This window comes from Lygodium microphyllum, chromosome 28 (genome assembly GCF_053477565.2).
Source record: "Lygodium microphyllum isolate KBCC chromosome 28, Lygodium_microphyllum_v1.1.10, whole genome shotgun sequence".
NCBI classification, from domain to species: Eukaryota; Viridiplantae; Streptophyta; class Polypodiopsida; order Schizaeales; family Lygodiaceae; genus Lygodium; species Lygodium microphyllum.
The window spans coordinates 65,864,983-65,872,241 of record NC_141162.1 but is presented as its reverse complement, the minus strand read 5'-3'; the positions used below and the strand labels follow the sequence as shown (position 1 = coordinate 65,872,241).

The 7,259-nt window shown below is 40.5% G+C and overlaps 1 pseudogene; it reads left to right on the top strand.

Moving 5' to 3' along the window:
• Positions 1-6,168: 6,168 nt before the first annotated feature.
• On the top strand, positions 6,169-6,967 carry LOC148011551 (CDPK-related kinase 7 pseudogene; annotated as a pseudogene).
• Positions 6,968-7,259: the final 292 nt, after the last annotated feature.

The following is a 7,259-nucleotide window of genomic DNA, read 5'->3' as shown; positions in this document are numbered from 1 at the left end:
CTCCTACTCTTTTGACAATCTAGTGTGGCCCATAGAACTTGTGATCTAACTTGTTGTTAGACCCATCCTTAAGGGTGGCATATTTGGACTTGGGCACCTTCAAAAGCACCAAAATCCCCTTCTTGGAACTCAGCATCCCTTCTTTTGTCATCAGCATAAAGCTTCATTCGATCCTACACTTTCTTCAAGTTGACTTTACACTGTTGAAGTAAGGCATGCATTCTATCCTTGCTTTGTGGGTTTATCTTATCATTGAAGATAACCATGAGAAGGGGCACCTTATATACATACAATGCCTCAAAAGGTAAAACTCCAATGCTAGAGTGTGTAGTCTTATTATAAGCAAACTCAGCCAAATGCAACCATGAGTCCCAAGCATGCTACACATCATGACAGAAATGCCTCAAGTAAGTTTTCAGCCACTTGTTAACCCTCTTTGTCTGGCCATCGGTCTATGGATGGTAAGCAGTGGAAGGGGCTAACTGAGTGCCCATAGAGCTGAAAACTACTTGCCAAAAGTTACTCATGAACTTAGCATCCCGATCATGCACAATGACCTATGGTAAGCCATGTAATCTGAAAACATATTCCATGAATTGGCTGGCTATTTGAGAAGCATTATATTGAGTCTTTGTAGGAATGAAATGGGTTGACTTGGTGAGTCTATCCAAAACTACATAGATGATGTTCCGTCCTTTTTTGGTCACCGGTCGGCCGGTATGAAGTCCATAGTAATGTGTGTCCATTTTCCTCAGGCATAGGCAATGGCTGAAGTAAACCAGCTGGTTTTAAGGTGATGTCCTTGTTTTACTGACATGGCATGCAACTCAAGACAAAATCTTTTACATCCTTCCATAGGCCCTTCCAGTGAAAGCTCTTAGCAATCTTATCATAGGTTTTAAATATGCCCAAATGACCAACTGTAGGCAAGGAATTCATCTCTTGCATGATATTTTTCTTGAATGGAGAAGTGTATGGGATGGCACTCATGCCTTGAAACCATAAGAGACTATTCTTAAGCTGATATGGAGAGTTTTCTTTCACATACCCTTGCTATAATTTCTGGAAAATGTGGCTAAAATCAACATCTAACAGATAGGCCTCCTGAAGCTCTGCTATCCAATCATTTTGAAGTTCCATGATGACTGAAACTTTACAGGCCCACATTCTAGACAACGAATCACCAACTACATTGTCTTTTCCATGCGTATGTGTAATGTCAAAGTCATAGTTCTGCAATGTAGCTACCAATCTGCGTGGTTTGGGGGTAAGATTAGACTAAGAGAGGAAATAATTGAGGACCCTATGATCGCTCTTGACCCTAAATCTGCTGCCATACAAGCAATGGTGCCATTTCTTAATGGCATGAAGGATGGCTAGCATCTCTTGGTCATCTCATTTTCAACAAGTTTGCGGCTCTCAATCGCTATAACCCCATGCTCCTGTAACAATACAGTCCTTATGCCTCTGCCACTAGCATCACACTGAATGATGAATTCTTTCAAAAAATCTGGGTGAACCAAGATGGGAACTAAGGTAAGCAATTCCTTGAGTCGATTAAAGCTCTTATCAGCTATGATATCTTTTAAAAATCCCTCTTTCTTAAGCCTATCAGTCAAGGGAGCTGCAATAGTGGCATAATGCATAATGAATCTCCAATAGAATGATGAGAGACCAAGAAATTCTCTAAGTGAAGTGATTTTTGCAAGTGTGGGCCAATCTTTTATACATTGCACTTTCTTAGGATTAGCCCTAATTCCATCTTCACTAACAATGTGCCCCAAGTACTCCACTTTTGTCTGCATGAAATAACATTTTGTCTCCTTGGCAAAGAGTCTATGCTACCTCAATACATCAAACACCTACCTCATATGCCAAAGGTGATCCTTCAATGATCTACTATAGATGAGGATGTCATCAAAGAAAACCAACATAAATCTAATAAGAAAGGGCTGAAGTATTTTGTTCATTAAGCTCTGAAAGGTGACCCGCGCATTAGTTAACCCAAAAGGCATAACCAAGAAATGATAAAGCCCTCGATCAGTTCGAAATGTTGTTTTGATCTCATCCCCTGCCCTCATGTGGATCTGGTGATAGCATGACCTCAATTCTATCTTTGTAAAGTACTTAGCTCTCTTGAGCTCATCTAGCAAGTCACCTATGCATGGAATGGGGTACCTATTCTTCACATTGATCTTATTAAGATCCTTGTAGTCTATGCACATCGTGAAAGATCCATCCTTCTTTTTAACCAATGACACATGGGAAGCATATGGTGAAGAACTAGGCTCAATAAATCCCATGTCTAGTAATTCTTTGCTTGTTTGGCAACTTCTTGTCTTTCACACCTAGACAATCTGTAAGGTGGCTTATTCACAGGCTTTAACTGAGGCTCCAGATCTATGGGATGATCAACCACCCTATTAGGGGGTAGTGCTGTAGATACTTGGAAGAGGTCCTTGTACTCTTCTAGAAGAGCTCTCAATGCTGAATTCTTTATTGTTTTAGTGGATTGATCTAAATTTTCTTTATTTAACTACAATACAAAGATGTGGGACCATCTCTTGAACTCTTTCTTGAGTTGTTTGGTGGTAATGAGCTGAAATTCACTGTTATTTTGAATTCCTTGCAAGTGAATGAGCTGTCCCGCACTGAGAAACTCCATATATAGTAATGAAAAATCCATGGTTATAGTGCCCAAAGTTTTCAACCAATCACAACCCAAGACAACATCTATAGGCCCCAATTCCAATGCAATTAAATCCATTTGCTGTCCAAAATTTTCAGCAAGCTGAATATGAATAACAGGGCATACATTGAGTGCTAATTTCTTCATTCCCATTGGCAACTTGCACCTTTAATGGCTATTATAAATCAGTGGGAAAACACTTCAGCCTGTCCATGACTGCTCTATTAATGAAACTATAAGTGCTACCACTATCTACAAGTATAAACACATCCTTCTCATGAGTTTTTCCCTTAATGCACAATGTATTAGGGCCTTTGGATCCTATCCAAGCATCCATAGATATGGTATAAAGAGTGGAAGTATGTGGTTCATTCTTCCCACCCATATCCCATGATACACACCCACTGGGGTCAAAAGGAAAAGAGTCAACAGGGTCAAAGAACTCTCCTTGACCAAACTCTTCAACAACATCATCCGTTTCAAAAGTCATCATAAAAGCATGTGCATCCTCAGGGTCCTCCTCTAAGTCCTCAAATACCAACATGAACCTGTGCCTTAGCATTTCTAAAAGCACATTTTGAGGCATGATCAACTGTATACTTCTCACCACATTTGAAACAAAGCCCTTTTTCCTTTCTTTCTTTATACAAATCCATGGGAATGGACTTTGGACTTTCAAGCATTTTTATTCTTATTGTCCCCTTGCCTATTATCCATTCTCAAGTTGTTTGCTATCCGAAATTACTTTGTGGTCTTAAGGCATTAAAAGTGGGGTATGTGGGGATCTTAGGAGTGTTGAATGGCACGTTACCACCACCATAACTTGCTCCAAACTGTCCCAGCCTTACAGCACCTCTTCGTTGCCCAAAATGTGAATGCATAGGTCCTCTTTGTTGCCCAAACACTATCTGAGACGCCCCTCTTTGCTGTTCATGCTGAAATGAAGCATCCCAATGATACTTACAAGAGTACCTCTCAGCCAACTCAATAGCTTTGAACAAATTTGATTCATTTTGAGCTAAAACATCAACAGAGAGTTGGGTATCTGGCCCATACACATACTTGTGTAACTTGGCATCATCACTAATCGACTCAACATACATGGTAAGGTTGAGGAACTGATTTGTGTATTGTCTGCAAGACCACATTGTTCAAGGCCATACCATTGGCGGGAAAGCTTTTCTTTCTCCCCTTGCAAGAAAAATACTTACACCATGAGTGCATTGAACGCTTTCCATTAGTCTACTTGATGATTTTCTCTTTTAATGTACCTCCTCCATGTATGTGCAAATCCTTCCAAGTGGATGGTTGCAAAATGGATCTTTTGGTCATCACTATGGGGCAAGATATCAAAATAATCCTCAACCTTGGAAATCCACTCTTCGAGTTCAGATGGAGATGATGATTGACCATTGAATTTTGAGAAAATGATATTTTCTCTCAGCACTCTTTCATGATTAGGTGGCTGTCCCATATATCCAAACTGAGATTGATCCATGTGGTTGCCCAAAAATGATCCATTGTTAGAGTAATTTCTACCAAAAGATGGTTGAACTCACATAGATGGCATGGGCTCTTGCTATGGCTGGAAAGTACCCCTCATTGCATTGTTCATGGGCTCCTCTTGCCTATATGAAGGCTCTCCCTATTCAAAAGTGCTATACTCTCTCCAAAATACCTTGGGAGTTCATATTTGCTACATTCACTAATGGGCCATTCACTCTTTCAGCATGGATACCCAATCTATCCTCATGTTCCTTCCCTTTCATTTGGAATTCCATCCACTTAGTGAGCTAGGCAGCAAGCATGTCCATAGTGGTCTTCATTTGACCAATGTCTTCCATCAATTCTCTATGCCTCTCTCAGCATGCCTTGTCTCATGCAAACTGTGTGGTGTTGAGGCTCCCCATGTCATGAAAGTAATCTTCATCTTCCACCTCAAGGTTATTTATAGCCCTCAGGGTGCGTGCATCTCTTATTTGTTGCTAGAGGTCATCATTTGCCTTGGTTTTCTCCTTATTCCCTCCCATGGTTAGGTGCAGTCCCATTAGACCACTTGTCACTGTTCTGCCCGTAACTTGAGCTAGGAAGCTCCGATTGACCTGATTTTTTTTTCAAGTCTGAGCCAAGGATGTCCTATTCAAAATGAGTATAAGCATGTGCTCCCAATTTTTATAAAAAAAATTATGTAATAGGAAAATTACTACTATAATGTGCAGTCTAGCACCCTGTCTACACATGTAGGAGGCATGTTTTGACATGTAAGCATCGTGTAGAGTCCAAATAGAGTTCAAAACTAATAAAATCCCTTAATAGGACTTGTGGGAAATTTGGAAGACCTGCTCTTTAGATCCTGGGAGTAGGTGTACTTCTATAAATGCAAGAAAATTACTTACAACACCCTGTGGGGGTCAAGAAAGGGGTTGCAATGGATCAACTTGTCAATGCATGACTAAAGGGTCATCCCACATGGCATAATACATTGCCCAATCATCCAAATTCATTTTTACAGTCTTATTCTAGAACTAATCATGTCACAAGCATCTCTTAGCATAATTCTCCATGTGTAGGCATCTCCCATACATTCCAAGCATCGTATTCACTGCCATTGACTGCATATGTATTCTCATGTTTGGAAATACATCCTCAGTAGTATTTTCCCATAAATTTTGAGCCAATAATACATCTATACATAAGAAAATACATCAAATACATCTATGCCAGTTCCAAGTCAATATCTTGGTTCTTCAAGAGGGTACCTGCACCTACAAGTAACTTCGAGCTCCAGATCACCGGGAGGTGGGCAAAGTTTCCCTATGGCTGGGTTGTGCACCCCTTCAGGGTCTTTGATGGCAAGGGGGGGTCACCCCTCTTTTGTCTTGCCACCTTGCCTAGCATCGGGTTTTTCCTCACCTGGAATATACATGGCAGACATTAATTAATTAAACAATCAACATGCTATGCATGGGAGCTTGGAAGTAATTCTTTTCATGAAGTGCATGGATTTGAATTGGGAATAGGGAAGGGCTTACTGAGCAATGACTCACTGCTATCTCAACTCATTTACAATGGATTTCAAAGATTAGTTTATGCTCAAACAATCATCAAAAGTCAAGAGATTAGGGTGAGGCAATCACTAAATAGTAGTGAAAGATTTTAGCATAGAATTGACCATTTTCAATGCAAGAAAGCCTAAGAGAGGACTAAGATTAAATTGGCAGTATGTAGACCTTCAATAAAATGAATGATTGACTACTTGAATCTCTCCCAACAATAGGCTTTTTGGCTCAACAATAGGATGGAAATAAAAGAGAGTTCAAGATTCAATTACCTCTTTGATTAGTGAAGAAGGGCTGAGAATCAATTGCCAGTGTCCCAAGGTTGCTCTCCAATTCTCCAATTAGCTTCATGATGACAAAGTTTCAGCCAAGAATCGAGTCTTCAAGCTTGATTCTTCAATCAGAGAAGGAGGGGTTGAGATGACAATAGCTATAGAAATTGAGGATTTCAGGAGAGAAGTTAAGATCCTCAAAGCTTTGATTGGGCATCACAATCTAGTCAGGTTTTATGATGCATGCGAGGATGACATGAATGTGTACATAGCGATGGAGTTATGTGAGGGAGGTGAGTTGCTAGATTGAATACTTTCAGGGGTGGAAAGTACTCTAAGGAGGATGCAAAGGCAGTGGTGGTTCAAATTCTGAGTATAGTGGCCTTTTGTCATCTACAAGGAGTTGTTCATCGAGATCTGAAACCAGAGAATTTCTTGTTTACAACGAAGGATGAGAATGCACAGCTGAAGGCCATTGACTTTGGGCTATGTGATTTCGTCAGATCAGATAGAGGCTCAATGATATCGTGGGAAGTGCCTATTATGTTGCTCCAGAAGTTCTTCACAGATCTTACAGCAGCATAGAGGTTGACATTTGGAGTATTGGGGTTATAACATACATCTTACTTTGTGGAAGTCAACCATTTGGACCCGTATAGAAGCAAAAAAAATTTGACATGTTCTAAAGTTAGAACCTAGTTTTGATGAGGCCCCATGGCCTTCAGTCTAAGATGAGGCCAAGGACTTCGTGAAGCCGCTATTGACCAAAGACTGCCATAGAAGGATGACTGCTACACAGGCTTTGACTGGGACTGAAGGCCAAGGACTTCGTGAAGCGGCTATTGACCAAAGATCATCACAGAAGGATGACTGCTGCACAGGCTTTGACTCATCCTTGGCTTTGTGGAGCACTTATTGGAAGCGGGCTTTCACATGCTTGCTCTTGAAGATTCAGTCAAGATGAACAATCTCACTGGAGCTTTAAGAAATGATGTCAAAGCTTTCTTATGATGGTCTTCATCCACCACTAAAATGGTATATGACTTGTAGCTCTTGATGCTTAGAGGCTTTCTATGTTGTTTATTCTTGAAGACCAGATGGATTCATGGAGTAGAGTGGAGGTAATGGGCTGATCTCCTCCATTGAAGCTTGAGAGGAGCTTAAAAAGAAAGAGAGAGAAAGACTCTTCCTAAAAAAGTAACAGTAACTACTCCCTCCTCTACTCCTATTACCACTGTT